Genomic DNA, 22297 nt, shown 5'->3' on the forward strand with positions numbered 1-22297 from the left:
TTATAGAAATTTTGCAATCGGAGCGCCACCTTCGTTCTTGGAAGGGAGTTTGTATTGTCCAGCCAATTTATCCATCGTCTCATACTACTCAATTTCAACCGGTATGTACTCCTTTCACTGAACTTTTTCTTTTTTGAATCTCCGTACTCTATGTAGATCCGTTAGTGTTTTAGGTTTTACTGTCACATGTAGGTAATGTCTAGTGCGTCGAGTAATCATTCGTTTGTCCGCAACGGGGTGGGCTACGATGAAGGATTCCCATCAGGTCAAAAAGATCCTAACGCTTCAAGTGAAGAAAAGAATCCGTCCGCTACGTCTCCTTCCTTAGATGAAGAAGGTTTGGAGTCGGATAGTCCAGAGGAGGTCTCTAGTGAAGGCCTAGACGGCGTTGATCCCCCCATCCAATCTGTACTTGGTCTTGACGGCTTTAAGGAGTTTGTAATGCTACCCCTGTGGACTGTCAATGACTTTAGGTCCTCAGTCAAAGAATCTTATTTCAAAACCATTAGGGCCAAGTACCAAATTCCTGATAACATCCGTCTCTGTCTACCCCATAAATTCGAGAAATGTTACTATAAGGGTGTTGAAGGCGTTGGGTTTATGAGCAAATGCTAAAGGTAAGGCTCAAATTTCCCCTAAGCTCTCTCCATCGTCGCCTTCTTCAGGTATCTCGGTTTGTCCGTCGCAGAAATCGCCCCAAATGCCTAGAGGTTTTTCATAGGCGTGGAGGTCTTGTATGGGGCCATGTCTAACGGTGCACGAAGGCTGACAGTGGAAGAATTCTTTCACTGTTATCATCCCATTGAGATTACAAAGTCAAAGGGTATGTATAGCTTTGTGGCTAGGAGCCCGTTGTTGAGGCTCGTGCGCGATACACCCGACTCTAATAGGGACTGGAAGAATAGATATTTTTTCATGGAAGGAGATGAGTGGATGTGTCGTCCAGGTAATAACGAATATATGCCCGTTGACACAACATGGGGCATAATGCCTCCGTCGGGTATGCACTAGTTTAGTTTTCCCTTGTATATGTACAACCCTTGCTATATTTTTACAAAGTTACCCTAACCGTCTTCTTTTGTAGATCGTGACTGTCCACAAGTCTCACTAGAGCAGTGGAGCTTTCTGGAAAAAAATTTTAACAAGACCAAGCTCGAAGAGAGGACGTGGGCTAAACTAGTTACTCTTGACACACTCTGTTGGTATTGTGAAGGTCCTGAGCCAACTTTAGCTGCCTGTCGCTACGACACCAGAGTTCGCAAACGTAAGCCCGTCGTTTAATGCTTTAAATTTTTTTGTTTCATATTTTCTAATGCTAAACATCCATCTATTTTTTGTAGAAATGGATGATGCTAAAAGAAGGGCCTTCATTAAACACCAAGCAACTAAGAAGAAATAGGAGGCCAGTCAACAAATCAAGGGGATGGGTTCAGCCGTTCCGTCCAAACAGAAGCAACTGGAGAAAAATGACCGTCACTAAAAGAAACCGAAAACTACCCCTGAGCCCGTCGTAGTGTTGGAAGCTGAGATCAAGAAAACAGTCACTCCCATGGGGCCTGGAAAGGGCAAAGGCTTGATGAAGGGTCCAACCTTCGTCGGTGAGAAACCACCCATCCTCCTATAAGAAGATTCTGAGTATGTTTTGGAAAAGCTTTCGTCCATCCTTACTGTCAACGACTATGAGGCTCTTAGTAACCATGCTATCGAAGCGATGGGAGAGACGAGTCTTTTTACCATTGCGCAGGTATCTCATCTCCGTCTTTCCTTATTTATTATTTTTACTGTACTTATACTGAATTTTTTGCTTTCAGGCCATGTTGATGGTGAAAGGGCTGATGGGTCGCTGTCTGAATCATGAGACAACCTTGGACCGTCTCAGGAAGAAATCTAAGTCGATGGAGGAAGAGCTTCATGATCTGAAGGCCTGGAAGGTTAACATGGAGAAAAAACATACCTGCTCTGAGTAGGTCAGGGGAAAGCTAGAGAAGCAGACAGAGCAGCTAACACAGATCTTAAAGGATAAAGAAAAAGAGGTCACGGACGCCATGAATCAGCTCTGTCAAGCCAAAGAGGAGGCGATATGGGAGTACCGTGATTCTAACCTCCTCATAGCAGAACTTGGTAGCTCCTTTGCTGAAAGATTCAATGATGCCCTCCGTCAGGTCAAGGCCTCGTATCCAGATCTGGACGTGTCCCACGTCTTTATAGACGTTCAGGGGCAGACTTTAGCCCAATCCGTCCATTCAAAGAGTACAGAAGACTTGTTTGCCATCAATGTCCCTCTTGTAAATGAAGACCAAACTCCTGTTGAAAATTAAGAGAAGCCTGTGGACAGTGTCGTCCATTAACTAGATAATGAACAGAAGCTTGAAAGCAATCCCCTCCAGTAGTAGTTTTTTTTTTTTTTTTTTTAAAGGATGTTAAGGACAGTTTTTAACCGTCGTGTTTTTGTATGCGGACATAATCCCTGCTGTAGGCTTATTTGCTTGCTTTTATTCGTCTACTTATATTTTTGAATGGCTCTTATCTGATATGCATCTCCTAATTCATGGTCCGTCCAATAGGTATTCTGATAAGGTCGTAGGGGTCCGTCCAAATGTGGACTTATATGTACGGTTGAATTTCGTTCTCTTGTAAGGCCGATGATTCACCTTGTTGGTGGATCTGTCCGAATAAATTGCATCCTTAGAGGATGATCCATCCACATTGTGGACATTTATTTAATTCATCCTTTAGAGGATGATCCGTCCACTTTGTGGACTAACCTAATTCATTCTTTAGAGGATGATCTGTCCACTTTGTGGACATTAACATTTCATCCTTTAGAGGATGATCCGTCCACTTTGTGGACTAATTCATTTCATTCTTTAGAGGATGATCCGTCCACTTTGTGGACTAATTCAATTCATCATTCAGAGGATGATCCGTCCACTTTGTGGACTAATTCATTTCATCCTTTAAAGGATGATCCGTCCACTTTGTGGATTAATTCAATTCATCCTTTAGAGGATGATCCGTCCACTTTGTGGACTAATACATTTCATCCTTCAGAGGATGATCTGTCCAATTTGTGGACATTCATTTCATCCTTTAGAAGATGATCCGTCCATTATTTGGACCTTAGTAGAACTTGAGCAAGAAATTTTCATATGCTCTGAATAAACTATTCTTAGTATAATGGATAAGTAGAATATTGTTCATTAAAAATAAGCAAATTGCCCTTTAGGCTCTAAAAGTACTATAGAAAATAAAAAACTATAACTATCTATTAGAAAAGATAAACTGGAAATGAGGAGTGATGTTATTGTTGTCTTCGTTCATCGTCTATTGGTAATTCTTCTTCAAGTGCTCCATGTTCCATGGGTGACTCAACTTTTTCTCGTCCAGTGTTTCTAGGTAGTATGTTCCCTTCCTGTGGTACAAAGTGATCCTGTATGGTCCTTCCCAATTAGGTCCTAACTTCCCCTGAGAGGCGTCCCTTGCGGCGCCGATAACTCTCCTCAGTACAAGATCTCTAACTTGGAAGTCCATGTGCTTAACCTTGGAATTGTAATGCTTTACCATGAGGTTCTGGTACCGCGATAATCTTTGCTCAACCGTCGCTCTGACTTTGTCCACCAGGTCGAGCTGTAAGCAGATGGCTTCATCATTCTTGTTCTCGTCGTAGTTCTTAACCTAGTAACTTGTAAGCCCTACTTTTGTCGGTATGACAGCCTCGCTACCATATGCCAGTCGGAACGGTGTTTCTCTTATTGGAGTCCTTGTCATTGTCCTGTACGCCCATAAAACACTTGGCAACTCATCCGGTCATACGCCCTTTACCCCCTTGAGCTGAGTCTTGATGATTTTGAGCAAGAATCGGTTCATGACTTCAACCTGTCTGTTGGCTTGCAGGTGGGCGGGTGACGAGTAGTAGTTCTTGATCCTTATTTGTGAACAGAAATCCCTGAATGGTGTCGTTGTCAAATTGCTTTTCATTATCTGAAACGAGCACCCTTGGTATGCCATACTTGCAAATGATATTTCTCCAAACAAAGCTTCAGATATTCTTCTCCATGATGGTGGCCAAAGCCTTTGCTTCCACCCATTTAGTGAAGTAGTCAATGCCGACCACTAAGAATTTCAATTGTCTTACCGCAGTTGGGAATAGGCCTATAATGTTTAACCCCCACTCTGCGAACGGCCATGGGGCCGTCATAGTGGTGAGTTCTTCTGTTGGTAGCCTTATGAAGTTGCCAGAACGTTGGCACTTGTTGCACGCTTTGACGTATGCGTTGGCATCCTTCTGCATTGTTGGCTACTAATATCCTGCCTAGAGTAACTTGTGCACCAAAGACCTAGATCCAGAGTGGTTGCCGTAAATTCCTTCATGGACCTCCCTCATAACATAGTTTGATTCTTCAGAGGCGAGGCATCTCAAGTATGGTCGAGAGAAGCCCCTCCTGTATAGGATTTTTTCGATCATAATGAAACAGTAGGCTTTAAACTTCAACTTTCTTGCGGTCTTCTTGTCTTCTGGTAGTTTGCCATCCCTTAGGTATGCGGCTATTGGAGTCATCCAGCAATGTTCATCGCTTACCTCTTGCACACTAGTACCATCTATCAGTGAAGCAAGTTGCACGAAAGATAATACCTGGTCAATACCACATCGTCATGTTTCCAATAAATGATCCATCTCCTATTTTTATCCTCTTCATTTTTATATAGTGAATTTAATATTTTTTTTATATAAAAAAATTCACAGATCTCTATGTATACTGCATGTCTTTTTGAAGCACCTCTTGAGTTTGGAAAGGAAATCTAAAAGAAGGTATGTTTTAGGCTAGCACCTCTGGCTTACTTGTTATTGTTTTAATTTCAGCTTGGTCCTACAAAAAATGGATAACATATAAATGTGTATGCTTGATGGTCCATGTGTTGGCTTGATCTGCACACCTTCTGTTGTCCCACGGAGACAGTTTTTGTTCTTTTACTCTTTTATTTTTTAATTAATTAATTTTATAAACATTAGAACACGATCTAGTGGTGTTGTAATGGTTTGAGAGGGTTTGAATGCTCTCTGCTGGTTAAGTATCCTGTTAGTTCCATGAGAAATATAAATATGACACAATATTCTTCAATTCTCGTATCTGCCAATTGCCATACTTTTTTTGTTTATATTTTATGTTGAAATGGTTCCTAAGAAACTCTAGTTAACAAATATCAAATGGACAAAGATAAAATATTTCTAAATAGCCAATATATACTGATATAATTAGTAGGACCTGATATTTGCATCCTATTTTGGAGAAAACATAAGTATCGGGTCATTAAAATAAACCCTAACACATAACATATTATTGACATATATAGGTATACATTGAGTTTACTCTTTTGCCCCTAGCTTTATACACATAACACTCCCCCTCAAGCTAGAAAGTATATATCATACAATCCTAACTTGTTACATAATAAACCCAAACGAGTCTTACATAAAGTTTTGGTAAACATATTAGTAATTTGGACTCTTGTAGAAACATATAGAGTAGCAATTACACCATCTTCTACTTTCTCCCGAGTAATATGACAATCAACTTCTATATGCTTGGTTTGCTCATGGAACACAAGATTGGAGGCAATGTGGATTGCTACTTGATTATCAGAATACATAGTCATAGGCAACTTCATAACAAATTTTAAATCCTCAAGTAAATGCTTAATCCACATAAGCTCACATGATGTGTGTGCTATGGATCTATACTTGGCCTTTGCACTAGATCTGGCAACAACAGTTTGTTTCTTACTTTTTCAAGTAATCAAGTTCCTCTTGGAAAGTGCAATACTCAGTTGTGGATTTTCTATTTGACGGTGATCCTGCCCAATCAGCATCAAAAAGGCTTTTACCCGTAAGTGACCATTATCTTTATACAAAAGATCACGGCCTGGATGTGCCTTTAGATACCTCACAATTTGAATAATTGCCTCTCAATGCGGAAGGCAAGGATCTTTCATACACTGGCTCAAAACACTGATTGCAAATGATATATTTGGGCGAGTAATGGTGAGATAGTTTAGTTTACCTACCAGACGACAATATCTCTCAAGATTAAATAATTGCTACCCCTAATCTTCATAGAATTTGGCATTAGGATCTATAGGAAGTGAGCAACATTCATGGAATCTCGTTGTTTCTTCAATGTTTAAACATTAGATGAGATGAGTTGATAAATATTGACTTCTTCACATATACCCTTAAACTTGTTATAGTAGTTTTCCAAAGACAAATCACCAAAACGTAAGGTGAAATAATTTTGATGAAGATCATAAATTCGCTTCAAATTGTTAACATCAGAGTAAAGCTCCTTAGCTTGTTCCCAAACAAGTTTAGCAATTGGTATGAAAACCAAACTACAACTGATCTTAGACTTTATGCTATTCCACAGGCAACTCCTAATTTGTGCATCTTCAGCTCTCCAATCAGCATTTTTAGAATTCGTAGATATTAGGGGGTCACTAATCACATAATCAAACTTCTTTCTACCAAGAAGAAAGACTTAAACTCCCTAGGCCCCAGTGGCGGCGCCACCTTATGGCCAGGGTGGTCCCAGGACCACCCTGACCTAAAAAAAAAATTTTAAAATTTTAAATTTATTTACCTTTGAAATTTTTTTTGGGACGACCTTGAATTTTTTTTTACCAATAAAATTAAATATTGGTCTATAATTTGAGCAACTTAACAATATATTGAGGTCTTTCAAGGAAAAACTAAAAAAAAAATTGAACTAAAATCTGGAAAAAAAAAATTATAATAATACTATCATAGACTGGGCAGTGACTTGATTCCTTCGACTAAGCATACTGCCCAATACAACACAATTTTCAATATTTTATTATTTTTTTATTATAGTATTATTTTTCCTCATCAGACATATATTACTTACTTCTCATTTTTAATTATTTTTTCTTATTTATTCTTAACCACACATGTCTTCTATCTCCTCGATTTTTGCACTTCGTACTTTTAAATTTTATCACATCTTCATCTACACTTTTACATCTATGTTTTACCTTCCTCTTTGTTCGTAACTTCTGCGTCTTCTACTAGTACCAGTGCGGCAGTGCCTCTTCTCAAATTTTGAGTCTCAAATTTTCCAATACGATTTTTTTTAGCTGTACAAGTACCTTTGTTCATTTCTTTTCTTTTCATTTTTTTTCCTTTTTAGGTTTTTTAGTTTACAGAATGCAAATTTGTTTTGGTTTTAAGAACAATTTTTTTTTTTAAGCACAAACTTCATACCGGCCGAATCTTGAATTTCGTCTAGTATTTACCAAAACACCCGAAATAAACCAAAATGACCCAAAATATTTTCCGAAGTGGAATAGGGTGGGTTATTGTTCCAATTTGTTTATCGGCACGGTATTTTCAGGCTGTTACAGCCGGAACAGAATTGAATTAATAACATTGAATCAAATCTAATTACCTAAAGACTAAAAAGAAATAAGATTGTGTAACTTATGCTTCTTAAGGAATACTCGGAACCAAATTCAGGGAGCCGCCACTGCTAGGCCCTTTGAGTATAATTACTTCCATTAAGACAAATGGAAGTAATTGATAAGATATTAGGAGACAAGAAATAATCAGTGGGCTGAACACCACCTTTGGTCTCCATAGCAGCCATCTGATCAACAAACTTGCAATAAATAAGAAACTAGTGGACCCGAAGACAACTAACTGCAACTAGACAAATAACAAATTCAACACCATAAAATTCCAATAATCAGCAAGTCCAAAGGCCATTCACCACAGCCACTCCAACAAATCCAACAAATATCTCCTTGGAAACACAAACAACATCAAACCAACACTGGGTATGGATCAACCCACAAATAAAGTGCCAGCAAAGATTACCCAAACAGAAGATCAAAACATATAAGACCAAAACAAAAAGTTGAATCAACATTCCTCTGGTCACCACAGCCACACAAACAATTCCATAGCAATACGAAATATTTAAACTCAGCACTGTAAACCAACCCAAGGCTACCCAACAAAGAACATAGAGAGGCCAGCGAGTAGAAAATAAAGACAGATAGGTACCCAAGGCTGGAATTCCGACGGTGGCGCAAAGTTGGAGATACGGCAGGTGGCGAAAAATTGTGCAAGTGGGTCGCCGGAGGAAGAAGACTAGACCTGGTTGGCGGTTGTTGGCAGCAGAAAGTGGGTGGGTGGTGGTTGTCGGCAGTGGAAAGTGGGTGGGTGGGGGGTAGTTTTGTGGTTAACGGTAGAGAGTGGCTAACCTTGCTCTGATACCATGTTTTGGAGAAAACATATCTATCGGGTTATTAAAATTAACCCTAACACAACATGTTATTGATATATATAGGTATATATTAAGTTTCTCTTTTGCACCTAGCTTTATTCTCCTAACACTTACCAAAGGGGGAAAAAAAAGGCAGAACCAAAATTCTGGTCAATTTACTGTATTAAACAAATGATAGGGCGTATGTTCATAGAGTAAATAAAGATTCAGCTTTGATTTATTTTGAGCAAAGATACTTTTTAGATAGTTCTACCATAGAACATTGTAGTGCAACTTGGATTTGTGCGGCCATTTTAAGTTTTCTTTCTGAATATTCTCACACCATTTATCAAGTCAGTAGTTAAAAGTATTATTATTTATAAGATATTTGTAACATTATTGTGAATAGAACCAAATACTTATGCAAAATATGCTGTGTAAGTTTTGACCTTACAAACAAATTTGGACATGATATTGTGCCTACTAATGGTGCTTGGGGATGGTGAATTCTTTGCATGATGATTTCTGTGACTTTTGTTAAGGGCTATGTCATCCCTTTTCCCTTGTTTAGATGATGCAGGAAAATATTCATGTTTATCCCTCTATCTATTTGTTTTTGGCCGCCGGGGGGTGGGTGTTTAAGGTACTGTAGCTTGTAGCAGTACCATTCACAGATACCATAGTGGTGCTGTTTATGTTATTGTCATGGCCTAGCTTATGTTAGGTAATTTGAGGGCATTTGAGCGATTTAAAGAATAATAATAATAATAATAATAATAATAATAAAGACATTTGTTTTTTTTATTATTTATTTATAAATTATATGCGGCTAGGATTATTTTCTAATTAAGGGTTATGATTTAGTGTTACTAGGGTTTTAGGGTTCAATCTATGATGCACTGATGCGGCAAAATGGCCGCCAAACCCGCGTCCGACGCTGGGTGCGGCGGGCGATGCCGTTGCCTGCGCGTCGGTGTCACGTCAGTTTTTTTTTTCGTTTCTGGATTTGCGCCGAGGCGCGTCGATTTGGGCCAAATCGGATTGTATCGGCCGAATATCGGTGTGTTTCGGCCGGACAAAGGAAATTGGACAGTTATAAAAAAAAAAAAAAAAAACTTAAACCAAAAATACTTGATACGCCGCTGTCGCTGTCTTCATCAGCCTTAACCTCTTTCTTTCTTTTTTTTTTCTTCTTCTTCTTCTTCTTCTTCTTTGCTTCTTCGTCTTCTTCTCCCTTCTTTTTTGCGAGCCTAGCATTTATTCTATTCCTTTTGTTTTTTTGATAAGTTTTGTTTTTGTTTTTGTTTTATTTTTTGGAAAAAGGATGGTTAAATGCCTTTGGTCAGAGTGGCTTTATTTTGTTTGTTGTGCTCTCTGACCAAACACGTGAGCCCTGAGCCATCTTCTTCTTTCTTTTTCTTTTTTCTTATTTTTAATGGAACTTACACCTATTTTAATACCAGCCACATATATCCTTTATTTTGTTTTTGGTCAGACCAAATAGGTGAACCACTAAGCCACATCTTTTATTATTTATTTATGAAAAGTCTCGTCTATTTTAATACCTCTGTCAATAATTCAAGTGTCAAAACTTGTGTACTTATTACTATCTATCTATTATTTATTTATTTTTTATTATTATTATTATTATATGAGTTTTCTATTATTATTATTATACATAAAAACATGCTTAGCAATATATAAAATATATAAATACAAATATTTTTAATAATTTTTTAATCACCGCATCCCACCGCACTTACACCCGTACCCAAAACTAAAAACGTGCCCATGCTTCCTAGGGTTCAATCCTCTTGTAAGTAGAGGTTATGACAACTTAATTTGGTAGGTTACACAACTTGACTTTTAATTATCAACAATATTGCCTTTGGATTTTCTAGGTCCTTCAGAGCCTATTTAGTTTGGTGCTAACTCAATTTTCATTTCTCAACACTCAAATCTCATCCCTCAAACTTATTACCCAATTCTCATTTCTCTCACTCAAAATTTCACGTAACTCTACTCATTTTGTGTTTGGCTGGAATTTCTCAGTGAGTATTTCTATTCAATAAGTCAACTTTATGTAAAGCTGTGGGACCTACGAAAATTAATACTCAGCCAATTTGCATAGAACGACAACTGTATGTACCCGCGTAGGACACTCTCTCCCCTTCAATGTTCTTTCTCAGCTCCAAACTGCCACTATCGACATCCTTTATATTATTCCAACTGATTAACCCAAACTAAAATTATTCCAACTGATGCTAAAGAAAATAAAGACAACAACAAAATGAGAAAGCTTGGACGATGTTTCCAATATAGAGACTGCCTTATATAGAGGTCTGTGCACAACAAGATATATACAAATCAGATAGAAATTAAAAACTATCAAATATATAACATATCATTTTGTTGTCTTTATTTACAAATCAAATATATAAGATATATACAAATCAAATAGCTATCAAATGATAAGATATATACAAATACAAACTACTGTTGCAAATGGATAAGCCCAGCTTTGTTACGTGCTCTATTAGATGCACCAACCAGGGACGGAGCTAGGATTTCGAGTGAGGGGGGGCGAGATACACTCAAACCCAAATGCTTAAAAAATTTGTTATAGCCCAAACCTTCATATCATAGCTCTAGATTAACCCAAAGACAACCATGTTTTTTTTTTTTTTTTAAATTTTATCCAAGCTACTTATAAAAGAATATATACATACATATGTGTGTGTGTTTATCCGAAGCTTCTTTGGGAACTTCATCAACAACTTAAGCTGTAATTATCCCATGCTAATGTTTTAAGATAAATTTTATAAATCATTTAGAACGCAGATAGAAACTCACAAAAAGAATAAAAATTTAATGAAATTTTGAATAAAGAAAGTGTATTTTTTTTTTTTGTTTTTTGTGAAAGCAGGGAAGTATTGAACAAAAATGGAGCATGAAAATTCAAAACCATGCTTTATATATTTTATATTTTTCTTTTTTTCACTTGGCCAAGGGGGGGCCATTGCCCCCCTTGGTCCAAGCATAGCTACGTCCCTGGCACCAACAATGTTCTCCAACAATAGAAATTAAAAATTATAACCAAGACGCGAGACTGAGAGTTTGAGGACGACCATGGCTTGAGAGTAGCTTCACAAGAGAAACGGAAACCCAAGAGCTTTCACCGAAGAAAATGGGTAGCAAGGCCGAGATCTGTAGAAGAAGAAGAGGGAGATCAGTTTTCACCACACCGGATCTTGGAGATTTCAGAGCATCAGCTCACCTTTTTGGAAACAGAGAACAATGGAGGCTGAAAAAATTGATAAGGGAAGGTGAAAGTTAGAGAGAAATGAGGGAAAAAAAAAGCTGGTAAGTGAACAGTATTGCAGCCGTTGGTAGGGATGTGCAACCAACCCGCCAAAACCGACCCAACCTGCCGGGTTGAGTCAGTTTTTAGGCTTTGATAGGTTGGGTTGGGTCACATCAAATTTTTTGAGAGTGGGTCGGGTTGGGTTTGGGTCATAAAATTTCAAACCCGTCAAATCCAACCCGACCCACCCATATAATATATATATATATATATATATATATATATATATATATATATAAAATATATTATATAATTAATAAAAATTTTAAAATAACCAGTTCTTCCTATCTTATATAAAAGCTAATTAGTTCACACAAACCCTGGTAAATTACTGTTGTTGTTTAGTCATTAGTGTTGTTTGCTTTTAAGGAATTATATTGATACTAATCTTTGAGTTTTTTTTTAATATATTTATATTTATATTTTTTTTACTTAATTTAATAATAATAATAATAACAAATTTGTCCAACCCATATGTTCAACCCGACCCAACCCGACCCATGTGAGTTAGGTTGGGTTGGGTTGAATTTTTTTTGACCGACCATGGTAAGTTGGGTAAAAAAAATTCCCTTAACTCAACCCAACTCGACCCATGCACACCCCTAGCCGTTGGTGAGCTACCATTAATGGTGACTTTACATGTGGGTGGGACCCACTAGTTGAGCAGAAATACTACAGTGCCATTGTAACTCTGTTCTTATAATCCAGAAACAACGAAAATGTGTTTCCGGTTTTCATCGCTCAAACTCAATTTTTTGAGTTCTAAGTGATGAGAACAAGACTAAAAAATTTTGCCATACAACATTTCCTTCATGGGTCCCACTTGTTTTGGTTATGGGTAATGAAAACTGAGTTATATAACTCAGTTTTCATCCGATATAAACACCCTCTCAAGAACTATATGATTTCGCTTAAATTAGCTTTCTAAAAGAGGGTTTCCTTTGTTTACCCATAATAGCCAATGAGCTCTAGTTCAAATGTAGTTCAAATCACAGCTCCTAGCGAGTTGGAGGGTTAGGTCGTAAGTTCAAGATCCAATGTGTGTAATTACTAATAAAAAAACAAAGAAACTTAGGATTCAATGGACATTTGAAGTAAAATCTTTTCTTATAGCGTGAGCTTTGTTCAGGAGGTCTTGTTTGGGTTGGCGAACTGAAAGTATTGGGTTTGAGTTGGGTTAAGGTATAGCAATTTACTGGTCTTGTGTATGTATCAACACACTAAATAAATTAAGCATCTTGATAACCTCTTCAAATTGCCGTTTAATGGAATTTTGAATTTTTTTAAATGATTTTACGCGTTGCTTTTTGTTATTGTCTTTGTTTTGGATTGATGCAAAAAGGTAACTTGTGATATTTACACGGAAAAGCTTGACATCCAACATTTTCATGTGTGCACATTTTCTCACAATTTTTTATGGCTCTTTATTGGAATGTTACTTTATTATTAACCAAAATATCGTAAACTTTTTGGTCAGAAATAATGTAATATCTTGTTATGTGAGTGTCCAGTGGAAAAAGTTCCTTATAATTGCTTGGTCGACTGTGCAGAGTGCCCTTGAAAGGCCAAATTGAAAATCTAAAATATCATGCTTAAACAAAACCATGAATGGAAAAGTTTAATACGTTAGGGTTCCTCTGAAAAATGGCGTTTTTGGAAAAAATGCTTCATTATGTATGTCAGATTTGAGTAAAAAATTAGGTCTTATATGAGTTTGTATCAAGGTTGCTTGTTCCAGTGAGGGGTTTTCTCTGAAATCCTCTTCCTGTCTGGTAGCAATGCGATTCCTTTTCTGAGGAGCTTTCGTCCCTGTGAATAACATTGTTATTCTCAGGCTAGCTAGGTTGTTTCTTTGGGGCCACAGGGAAACACTTTTCTTCTCCCCTCTTTTCCTCTCCTTTCGAATCCAAAATGGAGGATTTGTCAAGCCATTGGAAATCCCTCTCATTATCAGAGAAGGAAGGTCCAGGCTTGGCTTTGAAGTCTGACCAAGCCAACATAGAGTTTTCTATGGTGGCCAGATTTCTAACAAAACACCCTATAAATCTGGACGCCATTGCAAACACCTTCAACCCCCAGTGGAGAACAAAAACAGGGTTTAGGATGAAATTCATTGGCGACCACCTGATTCTTTTTTCCTTTGACTCCAAAGAAGACGTCGACCGAATCCTAGCAGCAGAGCCTTGGAATTTCGACAAACACATCATGGTGGTATCGAGATTCAATAACTCGCCAGTGATTAATAGCTCAGCCTTGACCACAATGGCATTTTGGGTACAGGTTCAAGACATCCCATTACACTTTAGAAACAGAGAAGTGGCTGAACAGATTTGTGAGGCAATGGGCAATATTATTTAACCTATGACCCTGAATGAGTGTGATGGAGGTAGCTTTATTCATGTACGTGTGGCTTTAAACATCTCCCTATCCCTGTTTCGTGATCGGCTTATCACCCTTGACAATGACAAGGTTCATTGGGTCTTTTTTAAGTATGAACACCTCCCAAATGTGTGTTATTGGTGCGGATGCCTCACCCACCCTGATAAGGATTGTGAAAAATGGATAGAGAGCGAAGGATCACTTAGCAAGGAGGAACAACATTTTGGCCCCTAGTTGAGAGCAGCTCATTTCACGGTCTCCAGAAAGGGCTTCCTCGCGATTCCAAGTTTTTACTCCCACAAGAAAGCTCGAAAACATGGTTAGGATCAGACTGGAGCTCAGTACCAGTCCTGGAATCCTCCAACAGCGACGACTTGCGAATCCCCACCAAACTTGCAGCTAAAAAATTTGGAACATAACGTGAACCTCGCCTCTAAAAACTCTGCAGAAGTGACAGCTTCCAATTCAGTCTTTTCGGAGCTCCCTATTGGATCCCCCACTGAAGCCTACCCAACCTATTACGTTTGATCAATTAATTGCTGAAATTGACAGCAATATTCACTATTTTGACAAAGTGGCTCCCACACAAAATATTTCAACTGCCTTTCATTCGAATAAAAGCCCTTCTCGACACGCTGGGCCAATCACCTCCAAAGTTGCATCCCCTAAAAGCAAGCCCGCTAAGCCCATCAACGCAAGTCCACTCAAAGATATTTCAAATATCTCCCCGACCTAGGACCCCTTGGAATTTGTTAGTGAAAGGAAATGGGTTCGGATGCAACGGCCCAATCTCACGCCAGATGACAAGCTATTAGTGACCTCTCTAGGCAAACGTGGAACATTACCAAACCTAGAAGATTCAAACCCTTTGAAACGTTTAGCAACCATAGACGATGACCTCCCAACATCTTCTCCCCAAACGGCGGTGGCTGGTCGGCAGCCTTGCCAATCTCAATGAGTCTACTATTTTGGAACATGCGTGGGCTTGGGAACCGACGCCCCGTTCACGAGCTCGAGAGTTTCATTCGGGCACAAGATCCCATCGCCCTCTTCCTAGCTGAGACGTGGGCGGGTGAAGATAGGCTGATCAGTTTGTGTGTAGAGCTGGGTTTTGATCAATATTGGGTCACTTCCCAAGTCAATAGATTGGGGTGCCTGGCTCTGTTTTGGAAGAACTCACTTAAGATTTTAGTAACTTCATCGTCGCCGAATCACATCGATGCCGTGGTTAGGGATTCTCCAGATAATAAATGGCGGCTCACTAGCATTTTCGGTTTTACGAATCCGGCCAAGAAACAAGACACATAGGCTCTTCTCCGCCACCTTCAGGAAAGCTCCACGATGATGTGGTTGTGTGATAGGGATTTCAACGAAATCCTCTGGTCTCATGAGAAGTGTGGATTGGGTCCAAGAAGTGAAACTCTAATGAAGCCTTTTGCGAAGTATTAGATGAGTTCGGGTTGAAAGATTTGGGTTATGTAGGGAGAAAGTTTACTTGGAAAGGGCGTCGTCAAGGTGGCTTTGTGCTTGAACGCCTTGACCGAGCGGTAGCCAACAATCAATGGCTTTCCTTGAACCTGGGCACTAGAGTCCAACATTTCCACTCCAACTCTTCGGATTATTAAGCCATTATAGTGAAGCTAGAAGGTATCAATCCAAATCCTAATCGTACTTTTAAATTCGAACAAATGTGGCTTAGGGATAGGGGCTGTAGTGACACAGTCAAAAGTGCTTGGGGTCCTTCTATTCTCAAGGCTACAATGCCTATGGTAGTGGAGAAAGTTCAAGCTTGTGGTGTGAAGCTCACTGAGTGGAGCAAAGACTCTTTTGGAAGTGTCAGGAAGATGCTTGAGGAGAAGAGGAAACTCCTATCTAGAGCTGAACTGGATACAGTAGAGGGGGTGATCAAATGGTGGTAAAATCTCTCCAGAAGGAATTAAATGATATACTTGATAAAGAAAGTCAGATGTGGCAACAGAGGCCCCGAGTACTTTTCCTGAAATGTAGAGACAGGAACACTACTTATTTCCACGGTAAAGCTTCCCAGAGATCTCAGAGAAATCGGATTCTAGGGTTGAGAAATCCCTAGAATGTTTGGTGTACAGAGGAGAGCCAGATAAAAAATATTGCAGTTGAGTACTACCAGTCTCTGTTCTCTACCTCCTCTCCAACTGATTTTTCTAACATCCTTAAAAAGGTTCAACCCTCGGTAACAGATTCTATGAATACGATGCTACTAAGGGACTTCACCAGAGAGGAAGTGGAAATAGCCATTAAGCAGATGAAGCCCATTACGGCCCCCGGCCCTGAAGGTATGCCTCCACTCTTTTATCAGTCTTTTTGGAATACTGTGGGTGATGATGTCTACTTAGCTGTTTTAGACTGTTTGCAAAACTGTAAGATTCCTAGAGAAATAAACCTTACTCATATTGCTTTAATTCCAAAAGTAAAATCCCCGGAAAGAATTTCTGAATTCCGCCCTATAAGCTTATGCAGTGTGATTTATAAGGTGGTATCTAAGGTGTTAGCAAATAGGCTCAAGGGTATCCTCCCATCAGTAGTATCAGAAAACCAAAGTGTCTTCCAAGCTAGTAGGGTGATCACAGACAACATACTAATGGCCTTCAAAACACTGCACTATATGAAGCATCACCAAACAGGCAAATTGGGCTTCATGGCCTTGAAGTTAGACATTAGTAAGGCATACGACCGTGTTGAGTGGAAGTATCTGGAGCAAATAGTGAAGGGCATGGGTTTTGCAGACAGATGGGTGGCCTTAATGATAATGCATCTCCTCAGTTAGTTACTCAATCCCTATTAGTGGGGAACCCTCTCCAATTGTCCACCCAACCAGAGGCATCAGACAAGGGGATCCGCTCTCCCCTTACCTCTTTCTTTTTTGCACAGAAGATCTCCATAGCCTCCTTCAACACTCTGCGGCTGTTGGTCAAATCAGAGGGGTTTCTATATGCAAGAATGGTCCTCAGCTGACTCACCTCTTCTTTGTTGACGACAGTTTGCTCTTCTGCAGATCCACAACTACTGAATACCACAAGAACCTAGAGCTTTTAGGTAACTATGAAAGAGCCTCTGGCCAACAGTTAAACAAGTCTAAGACCTCCCTCTTTTGTAGCAAATTTGCTTCAATAGAAACCATTGAGCAAATCACAAGCCTCCTGGGGGTTCAAGAGGTCAAACAATACGGAAAATACCTCGGTCTTCCTACCCTCATGGGTAAAAACAAGAAGGCAAGTCTCAGGTTTATCAAAGAGAGGGTGTGGGCTAAGTTACAATGTTGGAAAGAACAACTCATTTCTCAAGCCAGGCGAGAAGTGTTGCTAAAGGCGGTGGTGCAGGCTATCCCAACATTTGCCATGAGCTGCTTCAAACTCCCCATCACTTTATGTAATGACAAAGAGCAGTCAATTCAGAAATTCTGGTGGGGCCATTGCAGAAACCAAAGGAAGATACATTGGTCAAAGTGGAGCACGTTATGTCTTCCAAAAGACCCTGGAGGCATGGGTTTCAAGGAACTACAGAAATTTAATGATGCAATGTTGGAAAAACAAGTGTGGAGATTGTTAGAAGATAAGTCCTCTCTCTTCCATAGGTTTTTCAAAGCAAAATTTTTCCCAAATGGTACTATTTTTGATGCGAAGGAAGATAAGGGTTCCTTTGCCTGGAAGTGTATCCTAAAAGGCAGAGAGATCATAAAAAAGGGAGCCCAATGGAGAGTGGGAAATGGCAAAAACATCCTCATTTACAAGGACTGCTAGCTCCTTGACCCCCAACAAACTTTCTATGGCTGTGATGCCCAGCTATCAGTTTTGATTAACATGGAGAGAAGATGTTGGATTGATGATGCAGTTGATAATAATTTCTTGCCCCTTGAAGCCAAACTAATCAAATCAATTCCTTTAAGCCTCAATGCTGTTGAAGACAAGCTGTGTTGGCGAAGCATCGTGGATGGGATATATTTGGTGAAGGCAGGGTATAGACTCTTGGTGGATGATGAGCTGAGCTCAAATGTTGGATCATCAAACATGTCCCTGTCCAGGAACACGTGGAAGAGACTGTGGAAGTTGAGGACTCCAAACAGAACAAAAACTCTGTTGTGGCGCTCAAATGTGGATGCTCTGCCAACCCGGGTGAACCTTGTAAAGCGAAAAGTTCTCATTAATCCCACCTGCCAGGCTTGCGGAGCAAATCAGGAGTCTACTTTACATGCCCTCTGGTCGTGCCCAAAGCTAAATAAGGTATGGGTTGTGCACTTTAGTTTACTGAAAAGGGATGCTAGGGAGTGCTCAACATTCCTAGATGTTTTTACTTGTGTTTGGAGAAGTCCCACCCCTCTGATTTGTTTGCAATGGTAGCATATCAGATATGGTTCAGGCGAAATAAATTGAGATTAGGTGAGGTAGTGGTTGACTTGAAACTGATATATTCTATGGCAAGAGATGCCCTCTAAGAATTCCAACAAGCCAACACAGCACCTCCAAAACCTCAGCCTACCCGAAATATCACCAAGTGGTTTCCACCTCCTACGGCATGGGTCAAAGCCAATTTTGATGGAGCTGTTTTCCAGGAGAGTGATGAAGCAAGATTAGGTTCCATCATCCGCAACGACTGCGGTCTAGTTATGGCTACACTAACACAAGTTATTCCTCTACCCACTTCAGTGGAGATGGTGGAAGTGTTAGCAGCATGGAGGGCTCTTATCTATGCCAAAGAACTTGGTTTTGATCGTGTCATCCTGGAGGGCGATTCTGACTAGGTGTTTTTTCTTGCTGTTAAATACAAAAATTTCACATTCATAGCTCTTCCTCAACACCCAATTCAAGCCAATCAATTTGTATTTATATCTGCCAATTTTTAAGTTTATAAGCAGATTTCTTTTGACCAGAATATGCTAGTCTGATATAATTTGAAAAAACAAATGTAGAGATCGATTGATCTGTCAGTGTCACACAACTAACTTAATTGTGATTGCAACTTCAATAGTCGTTGCAAACAAGAAGTGGAATTAGCAACATTTATTAATACATTCTCAGGTCACTGGGACACATTACAATTATTCAAGAAGGAAAACAACGAGCAGAAGCTCGTTCATGATAATTAGGCCAAGTCTACAGAGTAATATGTAATACAACATAATAAAATTCCCAAAGCACAGCAAGCAGAAATTACTATTTCCAATAAGGAGGAAGTTCAAGGCTTCTTGTGGGTGCTGAGGTTGAGCCCTCTCCCTCTATTGATGTGTATAATGAGAAGACATCCCAACCGCCATCTTTCCAATAGGTAGAGTTGATTTCAGGTACATGTTGAACCTTCCAATAGTCCCCACCATCGATGTCTGGACGTAATGTCATGATTAACTCATTAGGCATGTCGTAAAACTCCAGCGATTTCAGCTTGCTTAGGTGTTCGATACCTGATGGCAGGCTGTGCAACAATTTGCAGCGCTGGAGGATTAACTTTTCAAGGAAAGACATTGCGCCCTTCTCTACTATTACCATCTTCAGTCCATCCAATTTATCAAGGCTTAAAACCTTAAGCCTCTGAAATCCACCAGCATTAAAATGCAACGTCTCTCCCTCATAAACCTGTAGAAATTCAAGATGTACCAGATTGGGCAAATTTTGAAGATATTCAAGTGGATCATCCCTTAACTGACTCCACTTTAAGGATATCTTGGCCAGACAATGAAGAGAAGACATCCAGTGCGGCAACTTCTCCAAACGTCCTGACAAGAATAGCCGCTGAAGAAATGGTGGAGGGCAAGATAGGCTTCCAAGATCGAGGACCTCGTTCTCTTCTATCGAAGTTATAGACAAAGCACGGAGCCTTTTTAGCATTTCAATGGAAGTGCACAGAGCAATCCCATGTTCTCTTCTGAACTTTACAATGCCTAGCCTCCGCAGTTGATCCAGCTTTCCAAGTTCTCTCAATACAACATTGCTGCCATGATCAGCCTCTATAGAGCAGAGCTTTTGCAAGGAATGGAGACATCCTATTTGTGCCATGGCCTTGAAGCCATATTTGGAATTTATTTGTGCATAAGATTGTATTTCATACCGATACACCAGTAGATGGCGAAGTTTTTGAAGCTTCAAGCTCTCAACAGGCAATTCAGTGATGCGTGTGTGTTTAAGATCCAATGTCTCTAGGTACCGAAGATTCCCAATTCCGGGTGGAATTATTTTTATCATTGTGCTCCTCAAGCTTAGATATTTCAAAAGGAACAACTTGATGATCTCTTTTGGAAATACCTCTAGAGGTGCACCTTGCAAATCTAAGACATTAAGAAGCTTAAACTCAAGGGGAAATGAAAGGGATTTTAAAGTCTCAGACAGTGAATCTACCCTCCAAAACATGTGCAAAGAACGAAGATGAGAGACGCTCTGGCTTTGTAGTACATCTGGCATGGTTTTATGTATTGACAAACGACGAACTTTTTCAGGCCACTCTGTGTTTTGTCCCCGAGCTATTGTTACAAAGTTTTGTTCTCTTACCTTGGAAATGATTATTTCACGTAGCAGGTCGTGGACGCGGCATGTTTTGATCCTCCCTTCACTAGTTGTTCCAGCCACTTGGATCAGGCTTCTGTTCAAGAGCTCGTAGAGGTAGCCTTCTGCAACTTCTTCCAAAGTCATGCCTTTTTTTGTTCTCACAAATCCTTCTGCTATCCATAATCGTATTAGCCTCATTTGGTCAATGACATGATTTTTAGGAAAGATGCTAAAGTACAGAAAACAAGACTTGAGATGGTAAGGTAAATCATTATAACTGAGCGATAATATCTTGTCCATACTACTGAGTCTAGGATTTTCCTTAAGTCCATCACCAAGACTACGTTTAATCATATCCCATTCATCTACCCTGTCCTTGGTCGCCAAAACACCACTAATTGCCACAATTGCAAGTGGCAATCCTTCACATCTTTTGAGGATACTTTCTGTGAGATTATTCAAATAAGGGGGGCAAGAGTTTTCTCCGAAAGTCTTCCTGCAAAATAAAGTCCGAGACTCTTCAAGAGGTAAAGGTTTCAAAGAATAGACGTTACCATGGAACTCCATGACAGAGGCATTGGCTACGGCAGAATTGCGTGTTGTTAGCATTACTCGGCTGCTATTGATGTTTGGAAATGCATATTTGACTGCATCCCACTCTTCTATACGCCACAAGTCATCTAATACAATCAGGTACCTTTTAGTCTTATGCTGCAAAAAGCTGTTGATTTTTGTTCTTAGCTGATCGTTGGTCATGCTGTCCAGTTCTTGAGGAACTGGTTCCTCTTCACCCGGTAGAGTTGCCGAAGCATGTGTTTTAGTAGCTCTTCCATCTTAAGAGATTGAGAAACAGTTATCCAAGCCCGGTATTTGAATTGTAGCTTCACTTGTGCATCATCATAGACTTTCTTTACCAAGGTGGTCTTGCCCAACCCCCCCATTCCAACCACGGAAACCACTTCTCGTCCAGTATCATCCAGGATTAGCCAGCTGACCAGCTGTTTTTTGGGATTTTCGATGCCCACTAGATCAGCTTCTTCTATCAGAAGGGCATTCTGTCGATGGTCATCCCATGTCTGAAGAGAAATCCTGGCATCTATAGTTTCGCTCTGGAATCTCTCGTGTCCATCTGAGATACTTTGGATTCTGGAATTGATGCGTTGTATTTCTGCAGCCATCTGATGGCGAGCTATAATATTCTTTATTGTGGAAAATTTTCTTGTAAGAAAAGCATGGGATTCATGGTCAGGATGATGCGTGAGAAGCCTGAATTCATCAATAGCATCTTCAATATCATAAGCCACATCTCTTAGTTGCTTAATCCACACGTCAAGTCCAGGACTCCTGCCTTCCATTTCATCTGCAGCTATTAGTAAGGCGTTGATGTGCTCCAGTTTGTCTTTGATCCACACAGCTTCTTCCTTCACCCCCCTCAACTGTTGCACCTCTTCTTGAATTAAGGTGGTCAACTTGTCCATTACAAAATTTACCACAATTTCAGCCATTGTGTGTGTTACTCCAAAGAAACAAGGATTACTTTTTTGTTTTTCTTTGGTTGAAAACAAGGCTGAATGGAAATGATCTTTCTGTGAGTTTTGAGTACCTGTTCTTACTCCAAAAATCAAGACTGGCTTTTTCTTTCTCAAACAAGGCTGATTGGATATGAAATTTCTATCTGATTTTTTTTCCTTTGGTTGAAAATAAGGCTAATTGGAGATGAGGTTTCTTTCTGAATGTTGAGCTGCAGTTCTTATATAATATAACTA

The 22297-nt window shown here is 39.6% G+C and overlaps 1 pseudogene; it reads right to left on the reverse strand.

Moving 5' to 3' along the window:
- Positions 1-18997: 18997 nt before the first annotated feature.
- LOC142611830 (disease resistance protein RPM1-like) lies at positions 18998-22297 on the reverse strand (annotated as a pseudogene).

This window comes from Castanea sativa, chromosome 10, assembly GCF_040712315.1.
Source record: "Castanea sativa cultivar Marrone di Chiusa Pesio chromosome 10, ASM4071231v1".
Lineage (NCBI taxonomy): Eukaryota > Viridiplantae > Streptophyta > Magnoliopsida > Fagales > Fagaceae > Castanea > Castanea sativa.